The sequence below is a fragment of the Mus caroli genome, unplaced genomic scaffold, assembly GCF_978045245.1.
Source record: "Mus caroli unplaced genomic scaffold, Mus_caroli_1 scaffold_3, whole genome shotgun sequence".
In the NCBI taxonomy this organism is placed as follows: domain Eukaryota; kingdom Metazoa; phylum Chordata; class Mammalia; order Rodentia; family Muridae; genus Mus; species Mus caroli.
This window is the reverse complement of record NW_028227258.1, coordinates 21,394,575-21,410,519: the sequence shown is the minus strand read 5'-3', so window position 1 is coordinate 21,410,519 and position 15,945 is coordinate 21,394,575. Positions and strand designations below refer to the sequence as shown.

The following is a 15,945-nucleotide window of genomic DNA, read 5'->3' as shown; positions in this document are numbered from 1 at the left end:
AGGACCCACGGAGGCAGGGGGATTCCACCATTTAAAAAAACCCAGTGGTTTCTGTTGAATGCATGCTCCCCTCTTCATACCACTGTAAAGTCGAAACATCGAGTTGAACCATCACAAATCAGAAACTGTCTGTAACTGAATGCTCATTTTAAAAAAGATCCTTCAAGTAACAATTGGAGACACTTTGTACAAAAGCTAATGGCTAGAGCCCCAAAGTGTCATTATGAAAGTCATGAATCAGGGTTTGGCCTGTGGTTTCTCTGCATTGGACTAATTATTTGTTGTCATGAGGAGGACGCTGCTGAGACCAAATGTGGGTTTATGAGAATTTTGATTATCCTTGGGCGCCAGCCGCCCAAAGCCCGACTCTCCAAATACATCACATACTCTCAGGCACTAATGGTGTCAATGATGGTGGCAATTTGACCCGAGAAAATATTAATAACCAACACTGAGTGTGTGAGCAAGATGCAGGTGGATTGATACACTGGCTACTTTCCCTGCCACAGCCAGCTCTTGTTTAGCGTCGCTGTCACTGTTGACTCTATAGACTCAATGGCAGGATGCTGGCAGACAGCCTGGAGAGATCTTAAAGAGATTTGCAAACTGTAACTTTCCTTGCTTCTCTTTGTAAACACGGTGGCTTGTGGGTGTTTGCAGGAGGCTGTGTCTTAATTATAGACCTAAGCAAACACACCTGGATCTATAGGTTTGGATTTCAGAAGTTTCGATCAGGAAGCCAAGGTTATGGTATCTTACTGGATTCAGAGGTGTGTGTGTGTGTGTGTGTGTGTGTGTGTGTGTGTGGTATGTGTGTGGGGTGGGTGTATGTGTGTATGTATGTACGTATATATGCATGTGCATTTGTATGTGTGTATATATGTACACACGTGTGTGTTAATATTGACACAGGGTCTTACTACATAATACAAAGTGACCTCAAAATAATGTCCTTCTTCCCAATAACTGGAACGGAAGCTGTTCCTAAACTTGTTGCCTGTCCGTGTAATCTGCTCCCCTAAGAGGACTGCCTTGTCTGGTCTCAGTGGGAGAAGATGTGCCTAGCCCTGCAGAGACTTGATGCTCCAGGCTCAGGGGATACTCAGAGGGAGCCTCTACATATAGAGGAGAAGGGGAGGGAGATGGGTGAAGGGACTGTGTGAGGGGAAGGCCAAAAGGAGGGGTGCCAGTGATCAGGATGTAAAGTGGATAAATAATGGAAGAACAAAATCCAGTAAGATACCGTGATCCTGCCAGCCATGGCCGTGCCATCATTTTAATGAGAACTCGTATCGTGCCCCCACGCACACTCCCCTATCTCTGACTTGCTGATAGCATTGTTCCTGGTATTCTTGCTGACATTGACTTTTGACGTTATCTTCCATGAAGGTGAATGTTCTTCTAGTAGAGTTGCATGGCGGCTTTCTGCTGCGGGTCCAGGTTGGCTTTTAAGGCCTCATGTCAGCAAGCAGTGGTGAGGTCCCAAATACTGGCAATGCTGAGCAGGAGGGCATCCTCGCTGAGGCGCCATAGCTGGACAGGGCATCCTCGCTGTGGCGCCATAGCTGAACTCTGGCTTTAGTCCGCACCTTGTCTTGCAGTGGCCCACCAGTCAACCTCCCTTGTGGGTCGGTTCTGTATTGCAGTGGGTCAGAAGCCAATAGCAGGGCAGCAGCTGCAGGGGCATAGCTTGTGTGGTGTGGTTGGGAGGAGGGATGCTCTGTGGGGTATTGTTTCTCCAGTGAATGGCCCTATCCCCATTCAGATCTCCTTCAGCTCTGAGGCAGGACTTACTTAGGTCACTTTAAAGGCTCCGTTATCAAGGGTGGGAAGAGAGCCAGGGATCAACAGCTGTGTCCACCAATGGGGTGCAGGGGGCGCTTGCTCGAAGTTCTTCCTAGAAAAATGGGGTGCAGGATGCTGGGTGTTCCTCAGTAATCTCAGCAGCGCCCTCTCTCAGTCACCTTGCATGTTTCTCAGAAGGGCAGAAGGGCACAGTAGGTGAGAGTCCTCATGGTGGCAGCTTAAAGTCCCTCTACTAAGCTTAGTGTGTTCCAGGCCCTGTGCTGTGGGAAGCAGACACGCTTGCTATCTATCTCCCAAGCACACACTGAAGTCACAGGACAATCAGCGGAGGGGCTGGGTTCCTGTGCTGATCTCCCTGACATCACAACCCAAACCTGTAGCCAACTGGTCAAGTGCCTTCAGGCCTGGTGCTTTACAACTGGGGCCAAGCTTACTGCTTCTGGAAGTTTGCAGGAGAGGTGGCTCCCTCCCTCTCAAGGACCTGGTATGTTCCAGAGAAGACTGTGAGAGAACAACTGTTACAGGCCTTTGCTATTGGAGCCAAACCCTTCCCTCTCAGGACCTTAAACTTCTGCTCCTGTGCTCTGGAGACGCAGACCCTGGGATGCGGTGGGCTTCACTCCGGTCTCTGTGTGAGCCACGTCTCCTCAGAGGTACTTTCTGCCAGTTGAAAACCATCCCCACCCCGTCCTCATCCTCCCCCAACCCCTCCCCTCCAGGTTTCTTGTTTACTCAGCACCTCAGTTAGCGATATACTACTGCGATAGACATGTGGCCTTGGGGAAGAAAGGACTTAAAAAGCTTGTGTGTCTGATCATAATCCAAAACTGAAGGAAGCCAATGAGAAACACAAACAGGGCAGGAGCCTGGAGGCAGGAACTGAAGCAGAAACCGCAGATGAGTGCTGCCTAATGGCTGGCTTCCCATTGGCCCGCTGAGTCTGCCACTCAAGACCAGGGGTGCTCAGAAGCTCCTGCCCAGGAGTGGCTCTGTTCACAGTGAGTTGGACCTCTCACGTAATCAGGTTAATCTGTGGACTTGCCTACACGTACTCTGATAGAAGCGTTTCCTCGATCCAGGTTCCTCTATCTCAGAAACCACATCAAGATGTTCAGTATAATTACTAGCCATGCCATAGGTCACTCGCCTGAGTAGCTGTATGTAATTACTTACATATGTGCTGTATCATTCATTACATCATCATCGGACTCCTCAAGGACCAGGACTTAGTGTTGTGTTTTCCTTCATTGTGCCCTAGTCAAGTTGTAACAATAACACGTCCCGTGGCATCGAATTACACAGAAAAATAAAATCCATTGGGTCTATGCTGGGTGCCACACACCATATCCTCCCTCAGCGGGATATTCAGTCACACAATTCACCAATATTAATATCAAGTTGCAGGCAAGAATTCTAATGCACTTTGTGGGAAATCTGTTTTTAGTTTCCCTTGGTTTTGAGACCCCAGTAGTCCTTTTAGGAGATCCTGAGTGAGGAGGTAAAGGCTTTTCCATGGAGGGGGGGGGGAGGGAGGGGAGGGGAAGGGGGAGGGGAGGAGGAGGGGAGGGGGAGAGGGAGGGAGAGGGAAAGAGAGAGAGAGAGAGAGAGAGGCTGGAATTCAAGGAGGATGAAGATATCAACTGTGGCACTGGGGAACTGAAGGTCAGCTTTGTAAGTAATTCAAGTCAAGCCTTCTAAGCGGTGATGGAGGAAGCGCCCAAGGCTGGATGGTTGATTTACTTCTGCATGACAAACCTGTGTGTTCTGAGCTGGAAAGTTTTTGCTATACATTTTAGGATGACTTAAATGTGAGATGGCTCAGTGGGTAAGAGCACCCGACTGCTCTTCCGAAGGTCCGGAGTTCAAATTCCAGCAACCACATGGTGGCTCACAACCATCTGTAATGAGATCTGACTCCCTCTTCTGGAGTGTCTGAAGACAGCTACAGTGTACTTACATATAATGAATAAATAAATCTTAAAAAAAAAAAAGAAAGAAAGAAAGAAATGCTTGAGGAAGAATCCAGGAGTGGAGTCATAGGGTAGAACTTTATGCCTATAGCATTTTTGGGGCACTCTTTCCTACCTGGAAATAGCAGCCTCTCTCTCATAGGCTGTTTTGCAGAGTAGCACTTGAGTGTACAGAGAACTTTTGAGTCCTCTCTGTAAGATACATTTTATGTCAGTATCTGTCTTTTTATCTGTGTGGCATGGTGGGTTTTTAACCTGGTTCCCCTGCCCCCACAAGTTTCTTTCGATTCAAAGTCACTCCTGTTGGAAAACAATTGTTTCCCACTCCTTGGAAAGCAATTAAAACAGAAAACACTGAGTCATCTAAGTCACCGTCTTCTCGCCCTTCCGTGGGCTCATAATCCCCGCAGAGGAAGTGATCGTGGTGGTTAAATGAGAGAGGAAAGCTCCAAGCCTTCCCGAAGTTGCTGCGTACAAACTGCGCTGACTTTCAACCCACTGTGCAACTTTTGAGCTCAGTCAAAAGACAAAGTTAGAGGGAATTTGGTTTCAGATCTGACTGGATTACAGATGCTACTCATAGATCAGGCCACCTCCATTCTACAAATAGGATAAAATCTCCCACCGGGCAGTGGTGGAACCGTAGGGTCCGTAATAGCAGAACCAGAAAGCGGAACAGTAGAAAGAGCCCCATCCGGCTGCTGCTTTGAGAGAGTGTTGAAGCCAGGGCACTTGCTTATTGCTGATTCGGGTAGACAGGAATTTCTTGCTCTCGGGAAAATCTGGTCTCTTTCTTTAAGGTTTAACTTTGATTCTACATCATTTAACAAGCAGCTACATTCTGGTTTGGTCCAATCTGTTGGGGCCAAATGCAGGAATCAGCTCAAAAGCAGTGGCCTCCCCTGATTTCTGTGAAACATTCACTGGTGGTTGACAGATTGGAATGGTAAAGGCCAGACCTTATTATAGAGTGGGAAGGCCATAGGTCTGAATGTTGGTAGGTCAATGTTCAATGGAAAAGCTGAACTTTTGTTCATTATGTAAATATTTCCAAGTATGAGATTCTTCATGACTACACTGACAACACATCTATTTTTTTAAAAAAATATTTTATCCATTTATTTTAAGTATATGAGAACACTGTAGCTGTCTTTGACACATCAGAAGAGGGCATCAGATCCCATTACAGATGGTTGTGAGCCACCATGTGGTTGCTGGGATTTGAACTCAGAACCTCTGGAAGAGCAGTCAATGCTATTAACCACTGAGCCATCTCTCCAGCCTATATATATATATATATATATATATACACACACACACACACACACATATATATATAATTTTAGGGAAGATTAAAATAGACAATTTATGTGATACAGCCTTTTGAATGGGCTCAATAAATTACAATATTTTCTCTTTTCCACAAATCATTATTTCATAGATTATAATACACATTTTCCATAATGTGTGTGCGTTCTATGTTTATTTTGTACAGATGTGTGTATGCCCCAAGAATGCAAGAGGTATCTAGCTTGGTCCCTTTCTACTTGGTTCCCTTGAGGTAGGTCTCTTGCACTGAGCCTGGGCCTCAGTGTTTTTTAGCTAGGGTGGCTGGCCAGCAAGCCTCCTGTCTCTGCCACTCAATGTTAAAGTGCACAAGACCATGCCCGGTTTTCATCTGAATGCTGGGATCCAAACTCAGGTCTTCACGCTTATGGAAAAAGTACACTTAGTCACTGAAGCCCACCTGCCCCATTTCTATGCTTTAAATACGCCATCAACGCATCCTCGGGAAGAAAAAGAAAGCATTGAGCAGAGAGGAAGGTGTGGAGGGTTGGAAGAGACGTCACATTCTAACCTGAAACTCACAGATACTAATCTTTTCATTATTAAACTCGTCACACGTGGGCAACATCAATCCTTTTTTTTTTTTTTTTTTTTCTCATTGCCCGAGAGGTTCCCACAGCCATTTTCTCTTCCAGAGGTGACCGGGGAAGGCAGGCAAGTTTTAATATCCACAAGCAAAACATAATTAAGGAGGTAAATCTCCTGTGCCCAGACGTGCCTCGTTCATTTCAGCGTCAGTCCGTAAAGTGGCTTTGAGACGTTGTTTGCAGCTTGGCATTATTTGGGGGTCATCAGGGCCTGCAGTCAGCTCTCCACAGTGTTTGCTGATCCGACTCACCTTGTTTGTGTTTGCTAAGAAGACCACAAAAGTGTCATCTTCTAGGCTCTTCTCTGGGCTGATGTGTGTTCTTTTGCTGTTTACCCATTGGCTGCTCAGTGCGAGCCACACAGAGAATCTGAATGTAACGTATAGACTCAGCATTTCAGGCTGATGGTTTTTTGTTGTGTTTGTTTGTTTGTTGAACTCATATAGCCCAGGCTGGCCTAAAGCTTCCTCTGTAACAGAATATGAGCTTGAACTCATGAGCCTTCTACCAAGTGCTAGGACTATAGGCATAGGCCACCACACCTGTCTGCCGTCAAACCCAGGGTCTCGTGCATGCCAGCCGGCACACTACCAACTAAGCAACACCCCAGCCCCAGTGCAAGGCGAAACTCTCGAGACTTGTGAACTCTGACCTCCCTAAAAGATGCTGATCCACTCTCTCTTATCCATCCCCACTTGTTATCCAAATCTTTTTTAGATCATAATATATTTTTTATTTCATTTCACTTAAAACGCCTTCCCTTTGACTCATTATACTAGCAATGATATGCATTAATTTGCAGTAGAGTCGATTGTAGATCTGTCTTGCAAAGTCTTTAATATCTCATGAGACAAGTGGAGTGGCCGCAAAGAATTGTAAATCTGAGATAGAAAAGGCACACTCTGGAGGTTCCAGGAAGTGACATTTTCCTGATTGCTGGTTGGAGGAATGCTGAGAATAACATTCTCATGTTTCTCTGTAACTCTGAGAACTCAGTTGTTCTGCTTCTTGCAAGGTCAGGCTGCTGTTTTCTCCAAGTACGTGTGACATGCTTTGGCTTAGAGTTCTCATTCACATTAGAGAAAGCGCACAGAGGAAAGGTACCAAGCTACTCTTTCCTCTGCCTGCCTGTCTGTCTCTGTCTCTGTCTCTGTCTCTGTCTCTCTATCTATGTGTCTGTCTGTCCGCCTTTCTGTCTTCCTGAACCAGTCTACCATCTACAGTGCTTACAGGGTCTCCTCTTAATGCCACTCACTGTCCCTGGCACTCACCTTCCCATAGTTGAAAACCCTGCAGGGATGAACACCCAAATAGGCATGGAGTGTCACTGTTTTATTTGAAAGGAGCTTTATAAAATCTCCACACGATTCACCACAACCAATTGTAAAAGCTCTTTGTGATATTTTACCCAAGAGATGCCACAAACAGCCTCATACTTTAATACACAGTAGCCCTAGGGATTTCTTTCTCACGTGGCTGGAAGGTCAGAGGTCATGAGACATTACTGCCAGCTCTTGTTACCTGGAGACAGAGTCTAAAGGTCAGATTGAGATGCACATGGTCCTGCAGTTCCAGAGGTGCTGTTCACTGTCAGCCCTGTCATCTCCCTTAGTCTCTTCCCCTGGTGCATCCCTTCTGCTCTGCCTTGATGTTCTGGAAGATCAAGTGGGCAGAGGCACACAGCAGATTGTATAACCTGACAACAAGGCCACTCAATGGTATGGTTATGGGGAAGGTTTTATCGCAGATATGAGAGAGAACAGCCAGAGGTGTCTGCATTGTCCAGAGTAGAAAGAGAAGCAAGTAAACTGAACATGGCTGGCAGACTGGGCCTAGCTAGGGGTTAGCTGCAAGAGAGGGGAAAAGAAGGGAGAGACTCGAGGAAGCGTGGCTGCATTCAGCAGAAGCAGGAGCCGAAAGGGGAGAAGTAGGACGAACAGATGGATTTTAAGAAGAGTAGCTGGGGCAGTTTGGGTTGAGGAGGAGGGAAGAAAAGCCATGATGCTAGCATGGACTTTTGAAGGGCTGAGAGTCACCAAATACACAGGTTAATGGAGAGCAACATGGCCCTTTAGCTAGAGGTAAGGCAATGACTCCTTTTGATAGGCAGGATTAGGACTCATAAGTTCCCAAGGGATGCTGGCTTTTATCTAACCATCAGAAATCCTCCTGTAGTCCAGGTTGAGCTGGGCCTATTTGATGAGTTAGCTGGGACTTCCCTTTTAGGGGTGTGTCCTTTGGACCTGACACTGATGAAATCCATCATGGGCTAAGGCAACTGACCAAGGACACCACATTCCACAGTGAACCTGTGCTTCACATGGGATATGCCTGTTCCTAAGCCTTGCAATCATGGAGAGTTGACATATTAACTACATGCAATCTTCTGGCTTAAGCATTGTGGTGCTTTGAATATGCTTGGCCCAGGGAGTGACACTATCAGGAGGCATGGCCTTCTTGGAGTAGGCATGGCATTGTTGGAGGAAGTGTATCACTGTGGGAGTGGGCTTGGAGACCCTCCTCCTAGCTGCCTGTGAGATGGCCTTTCCTGGCTGCAGTCAGGTCAAGAACTCTCAGGTCCTTCTCCAGCACCATGCCTGCCTGCATACTGTCACAGTTCCTGCATGATGATAATGGACTGAACCTCTGAACCCGTAAGCCAGCCCCAATTAAATGTTGTCCTTTAGAAAGAGAAACACTAGTCCATTGCTGGTGGGATTGCAAGCTGGTACAACCATTTTGGAAATCAGTCTGGGGGTTCCTCAGAAAATTGGACATAGTACTACCTGAGGATCCAGCAATACCTCTCCTGGGCATATATCCAGAAGATGTCCCAACCGGTAATAAGGACACATGCTCCACTATGTTCATAGCAGCCTTATTTATAGTAACCAGAAGCTGGAAAGAACCCAGATGTTCCTCAACGGAGTAATGGATACAGAAAATGTGGTATATCTACACAATGGAGTACTATTTAGCTATTAACAACAGCGACTTCATGAAATTCACAGGCAAATGGATGGAACTTGAAAATATCATCCTGAGTGAGGTAACTCAGTAACAAAAGAACACACATGGTATGTACTCACTGATAAGTGGATATTAGTCCAAAAGTTCGGAATACCCAAAATTCAATTCACAGACCATATGAAGCCTAAGAAGGAAGATCAAAATGTAGATGCTTCAGTGCCTCTCAGAAGGGCAAACAAAATACCCACAGGAGGAAATATGGAGACAAAGTGTGGAACAGAGACTGGAGGGAAGGCCATCCAGAGACTGTCCCACCTGGGGTGCCATCCCATATACAACCACCAAACCCAGATGTTATTGTGGAGGCCGGGAAGTGCTTGCTAATAGAAGCCTGATATGGCTGTCTCCTAAGAGGCTTTGCCAGAGCCTGACAAAGACAGAGGCAGAAGCTTGAAGCCAACCATTGGACTGATCTCGGAGGTCCCTGATGGAGGATTTGGAGAAGGGACTGAAGGAGCTGAAGGGTTTGCAGCCCCATGGAGGGAGCAACAGTGTCAACAGGCTAGACCCCCCCAGCTCCTAGTTACTGGACCACCAACCAAAGAATACGCATGGAGGGACCCATGGCTCCTGCCACCTATGTAGTAGAGGATGATGGCCTTGTTGGACATTAGTGGGAGGAGAGGCCCTTGGGTCTGAGGGTGTTTGATGCCCTAGTGTAGGGGAAAGCCAGGATGGAAGGACAGGAGTGGGTGGGTGGGTGAGAGAGCACTCTCATAGAGGCAGGGGAGGGGGTATAGGATAGGGGGTTTCTAAAGGGGAGACCTGGAAGGGGGAAAACATTTGAAATATAAATAAATAAAATATCCAATAAAGAGAGAGAGAGAGAGAGAGAGAGAGAGAGAGAGAGAGAGAGAGAGAGAGAGAGAGAAATGTTGTCCTTTATAAGACTTGCCTTGGTCATGGTGTCTCTTCTCAGCAATGGAAACCCTAACAAAGACAAACATCTAGAAGCAACCCAACCAGGCTGTGAAGCTGGATCCAACAGTTGGGTCAGGAACCACCTCACAAGCAGGACTTTGTAATGCAATGTTGGATAAAGTGACTCAACGACAGCCCCAGAGAGCAGGATGCTGACTGGCAGAGAACTGGTTAACTGTCTTGGAGGACATGTCTGGGGGAGCGGGTGAGGCTGTAGGACCAAGGTCATAAGTGAACTGGTTCAGGTTGAGACACTGTTTCCATCATCATCATCATCTTTATTCTCTATCCTGCTGATTGTGGTTTTAAATTCAGCAGCAGCTTCCCTTGCCATAACTAGCAATTACAAGCGCAAATTCACATTTGAGAGCCACACAGGTGCTGCTCAGGCGCTCAAGTGCTCTGCGGTCAATTGTATAACTTCTTTGTTGCAAGAGCTGAATTAGGTAGAATGCAATCAAAAAATAGCTTCAGGGTTTCTCCATCACTGTCTGAAAGCACACTTGACTCTCGTGTGTGTGTGTGTGTGTGTGTGTGTGTGTGTGTGTGTGTGTGTGTGTGTGTGTGTATGTGTGTGTGTTGGATGTCTTTCTTAATTGATCTCTACCTTTTAAAAAGGTTGTTTATTTTTCATTTTATGTGTATGAGGTTTTGCCTGTGTGTATGCATGTGTACTACATGTGTGCCTAATGTCTGCAGAGATCAGACTTGGGCATTGGATCCCCTGAAACTGGAGGTATGAATGGTTGTAAACCACATTGTGGGCACTGGGAGATGAAACCATGGAAGAGGAATGAGTGATCCTAACTACGGAGCCATCTCTCTGGCCCCTCTCTTAGTTTTTGAGATAAGATCTCTCTCTGAAGCTCACTAATTGGCTTGACTGGTTGACCAGCAGAGATACTGTCTCTGCTGCCCAAGCTCTGGGGTTAGAGCTACATGCCTCTGGTCTCAGCTTTTTATTTAGGTGTTGGGAATTGAAATAAGGCCATATTACCTACCCATCAATTAAAAACCAGTTTATGGACGTGTGGAGAGAGCGGGAAAACTGAGCTGGGGGTGGGGGGAGGAACAATGCTGGTTTCGGAAAGAATGAAGCAACTTTGGTAGCCCTGGCCGAACTACTGACGCAAGGCAAGGAAGTGCTTCCGCAGAGTGGCAGCAGTTCTGACAGGAAGGATGCTGGGAGAGACCCATCACACCTAAGGGGACGGCTATTGCTCTGGGTGACGACTCCTCAAAAGCTATTCACAGAATCGGTGCCTCTACCTCTGTCCTGCCCCAGGCAGCTCTGTCTCAGAACAGGGATTGCTTCCCCAGCTGCCCCTGGACCATGTCAGTGGGTAGAAGAGGAACGCTGTGAGACAAAGCGAGGAACCAGCTAAGTGACAGCTCAGAGCCCAGGAATACCAAGTCGCTGCAAAGCGTAGGCACCGCACCGTGAGGATGAGAGTGGTGAGCACTGCCGCTCCCTTCCATACCACCTCAGATGCCAACAGGGCTATTTCCACCTTTTCTGTTGTGGACTGTGGTATTTGGCCTGTTGCTGGTCCTCTCCCTTGTCACAGGGCTCAATCATGTTTGCCGTGGCTGAGGCTGCCATAGTGTTGGTGAATTGCTGATGGCAGACCGCAAAATGGGCTGCCTTCCTGTGGCACCGTCCTTGCTGACCACCTTCCAGTCAGCCGTGGCCATTCTGGGGGCACCAGCTGAGATCTACTGAGTTAGAACCCAGTATTGGTTCCTGGGGTGCTCCTACTTCCTGGAGCTCCCAATCCCTGCTCTCATCTTCATCCCTGTCTTCTACCGCCTGCATCTGACTGGCACCTATGAAGCCTATAAAGCCTATAAAGCAGTTCGGAAACTGGGCGTGGTGGCGCTCACCTTTAATCCCAGCATTTGGGAAGCAGGGGCAGGTGAATTTCTGAGTTCAAGGCCAGCCTAGTCTATAGAGTGAGTTCCAGGACAGCGAGGGCTACACAGAGAAATCCTGTCTCGAAAAACAAAACAAAACAAAGCACACACATACACACACACACACACACACACACACAATCGGTTCGGATCTGTGGGACTGTGACCTTCATCTTTCAGATGGTAATCTATGTGGGAGTTGCTCTCTCTGCACCATCCTTGGCCCTTAGTGCAGTGACTGGATTTGATTTATGGCTGTCAGTGCTGGCCCTAGGGATTGTCTGCAACATCTACACAGCACTGGGTGGGCTGGAGGCTGTCATCTGTGTCATCAGGCTGTGACAGATGTGTTCCAAACGCTGGTTGTGTTCCTAGGGCAGCTGGTGGTTATCATTGTAGGAGCAGCCAGAGTGGGTGGCTTGGGGCATGTATGGGAAGTGGCTCCACAGCATGGCCTCATCCCTGGGATTGAGCTGGATCCTGACCCCTTTGTGCGTCACACTTTCAGGACTTTGGCCTTTGGAGGAGTATTCCTGATGCTCTCCTCCTATGGACTGAATCAGGCTCAGGTGCAGCGCTACCTCGGTTCCCACTCAGAGACAGCTGCTGTGCTCTCCTGCTATGCAGGCTTCCCTTGCTGGCTAGTGGCCCTCTGTGTGAGCTGCCTCAATGGTCTGGTCATGTTTGCCTATCATAAGGAGTATAGCATAGGCCGCAGCAAGAGCAAGCAGCCTTTGACCTCTAGTTTGTCCTCTATTTTGGGATGGAGCTCCTGAAAGACACGCCAGGGCTGCCTGGGCTCTTTGTTGCCTGCCTCTTCAGTGGCTCTCTTTGCACTCACTTCACTGGCAACTGTCACGATGGAAGACCTGACCCAGACCTGGTTCCCTCAGTTGACTGAAACCCGGGCCATCATGCTTTCTCGAAGCCTTGCCTTTGCCTATGGGCTAGTTGGCCTGGGAATGGCCTCTATTTCTTCTCATCAGGGATCAGTGCTCCGGGCAGCACTCAGTATCTCTGGCATGGTTGGAGGGCCACTGTTGGGACTCTTCGGCCTTGGGATGTTCGTTTCATGTGCCACCCCTCTTGGTGCCATTGTGGGCCTGTTGACAGGATGCACCATGGCCTTCTGGATCGGCAGTGGGAGCACAGTAAGCAGGATGAGTTCTGCTGCGCCATCCCCTCCCCTTAATGGATCCAGCTCCTTCCTGCCCAGCAATCTGTCTCCACTGTGACCACCCTGATGCCTTCTACCCTGTCCAAGCCCACAGGACTGCAGCAGTTCTGTTCCCTGTCCTATGTACAGTGCGCACAACTCCACCACAGTCATTGTAGTGGGCCTGATAGTCTGTCTGCTCACTGCGGAATGCCGGGCCGGCCCCTAAACCCATCCCCCCACCCCCCACCTCCCGGCACCATTTACCCTGTGTTGCCAAAGCTCCTCCCATTCCTGTTCCTATCCCGCCAGAAGTTGCTTTGCTGGAGAAGCCACTATTAAAGTGTGTGTATCTCAAGGTAGGTTTTTGTTTTAATGCCTTATGGTTTCTGTCTCTTCGTTTCAACCCTATAGTGTTTCCGGCAACGTGTGCGCCTCGAACTTTGTATATTACCCGCACAAGGCTTGTAGGCATGATTTGTTCCTTTAGGCAAAAGCTATGCTAATAAACCTCCTTAAGATAAGTCTCTTTACAGCGGGGGTGGGGGGGGGGTGGGGGTGGGGGTGGGGGGGTGGGGGGTGGGGGGGTGGGGGGGGGAGGGGGGGTGTTGTTGAAACAGCTGAGGGGCAATGCTGTTGGGTTTTGTAGGAGCCCCGGGGTTCTCTGGAGTATTTGCTAAATGTTTTCTAAATTATGAAAACAGATTTTGAAGTTAGTTCCTTCCACTTCATGTCCAGCCTAGGTTTCTAGGAGTTGATCTTTGACTGAAAGCCGTCCCTCATTAATATTCCTATCACCTGGATAATTTCAGAATCAGATAGTCTTCAGTTCTTCTGAAGTTTACCCCCACCCCACCCCCACCCCCTCTCACTTACTGAGAGGAGCAAAGAGAATCCAAACAGCCTGTCTAATGCTCTGCCAGGAAGTCTCCTCAGCCACACCACCCAGGTCTGTAGATGCATTTGTGTGTTGCTGTGTGTACATGGATGATGGAGGCCAGAGCACCACCAGGTCTCTCCCTCTTCCCCTCCCCCACCACCTCCCCATCTCTCCATGTCTCTGTCTCTCTCTGTCTACTGGAATAAACAATTTATTTTGGCTTATAGTTCCAGAGGGGGAATCCATAGCGGAGAGGTAGGCATAGCAGCTTATTATGATTTTTTTGAGACACTGAACTAGAACTCCCCAAGCTGGGAATTGAACTCAGGACGTCTGGAAAAGCAGTCAGTGCTCTTATCTGCTGAGCCATCTCTGCAGCCCCTGTTTTGTTTTGTTTTTGTTTTGTTTTGTTTGTTCATTCATTTTTTTGGTGGTTCATAACAATCTGTAATGGGATTTGATGCCCTCTTCTGGTGTGCCTAGAGACAGTGACAGTGTACTTACATACATAAAATAAATAAATAAATAATTCTTTAAAAGAAAAGAAAGAAGGAAATAGAAATAAAAGTAACTTTCAGATCATTATCTAAAAGCAAAAACGACACAAAAAACAAACAAAAACAGGGTACAATGAAAACAGGAATGCTGGCATTCCTCCTTTTTGAGCAAAAAAATTACACATTCTTAATTATACTTGTGGTTTTTGTTTTTTTTTCCATTAATGTTAGTTTAATATATTTCTTTTTTTTAAATTTTTAATATTTTTATTACATATTTTCCTCAATTACATTTCCAATGCTATCCCAAAAGTCCCCCATAGCGCCCCCCACTTCCCTACACACCCATTCCCATTCTTTTGGCCCTGGCATTCCCCTATATTGGGGCATATAAAGTTTGCAAGTCCAATGGGCCTCTCTTTCCATTGATGGCCGACTAGGCCATCTTTCGATACATATGCCGCTAGAGACAAGAGCTCCGGGGTTCTGGTTAGTACATCATGTTGTTCCAACAATAGGGCTGCAGATCCCTTTAGCTCCTTGGTTACTTTCTCTAGCTTCTCCATTGGGAGCCCTGTGATACATCCAATAGCTGACTGTGAACATCCACTCCTGTGTTTGCTAGGCCCCGGCATCGTCTCACAAGAGACAGCTATATTTGGGTCCTTTCAGCAAAATCTTGCTAGTGTATGCAATGGTGTCAGCGTTTAGAAGCTGATTATGGGATGGATCCCTGGATACAGCAGTCTCTAAATGGTCCATCCTTTCATCACAGCTACGAACTTTGTCTCTGTAACTCCTTCCCTGGGTGTTTTGTTCCCAATTCTAAGAAGGTGCACAGTGTCCACACTTTGGTCTTCATTCTTCTTGAGTTTCATGCGTTTAGCAAATTGTATCTTATATCTTGGGTATCCTAAGTTTTGGGCTAATATCCACTTATCAGTGAATACATATTGTGTGAGTTCTTTTGTGATTGTGTTACTTCACTCAAGATGATGCCCTCCAGGTCCATCCATTTGGCTAGGAATTTCATAAATTCATTCTTTTTAATAGCTGAGTAGTACTCCATTGTGTAAATGTACCATAATTTCTGTATCCATTCCTCTGTTGAGGGACATCTGGGTTCTTTCCAGCTTCTGGCTATTATAAATAGGGCTGCTATGAACATAGTGGAGCATGTGTCCTTTTTACCAGTTGGGACATCTTCTGGATATATGCCCAGGAGAGGTATTGCTGGATCCTCCAGTAGTACTATGTCCAATTTTCTGAGGAACCGCCAGACTGATTTCCAGAGTGGTTGTACAAGCTTGCAATCCCACCAACAATGGAGAAGTGTTCCTCTTTCTCCACATCCTCGCCAGCATCTGCTGTCACCTGAATTTTTGATCTTAGCCATTCTGACTGGTGTGAGGTGGAATCTCAGGGTTGTTTTGATTTGCATTTCCCTGATGATTAAGGATGTTGAACATTTTTTCAGGTGCTTCTCTGCCATTCGGTATTCCTCAGGTGAGAATTCTTTGTTCAGTTCTGAGCCCCATTTTTTAATGGGGTTATTTGACTTTCTGGAGTCCACCTTCTTGAGTTCTTTATATATATTGGATATTAGTCCCTTATCTGATTTAGGATAGGTGAAGATCCTTTCCCAATCTGTTGGTGGTCTTTTTGTCTTATTGATGGTGTCTTTAGCCTTGCAGAAGCTTTGTAGTTTCATGAGGTCCCACTTGTCAATTCTCGATCTTACAGCACAAGCCATTACTGTTCTATTCAGGAATTTTTCCCCTGTGCCCATATCTTCAAGGCTTTTCCCCACTTTCTCCTCTATAAGTTTCAGTGTCTC

General features: G+C 47.0%; 1 pseudogene; it reads left to right on the top strand.

Annotated features, from left to right (window-relative positions):
* The first annotated feature begins 11,107 nt into the window (after positions 1 to 11,107).
* Positions 11,108 to 13,073, top strand: LOC110291940 (sodium-dependent multivitamin transporter-like; annotated as a pseudogene).
* The last annotated feature ends 2,872 nt before the right edge of the window (positions 13,074 to 15,945 follow it).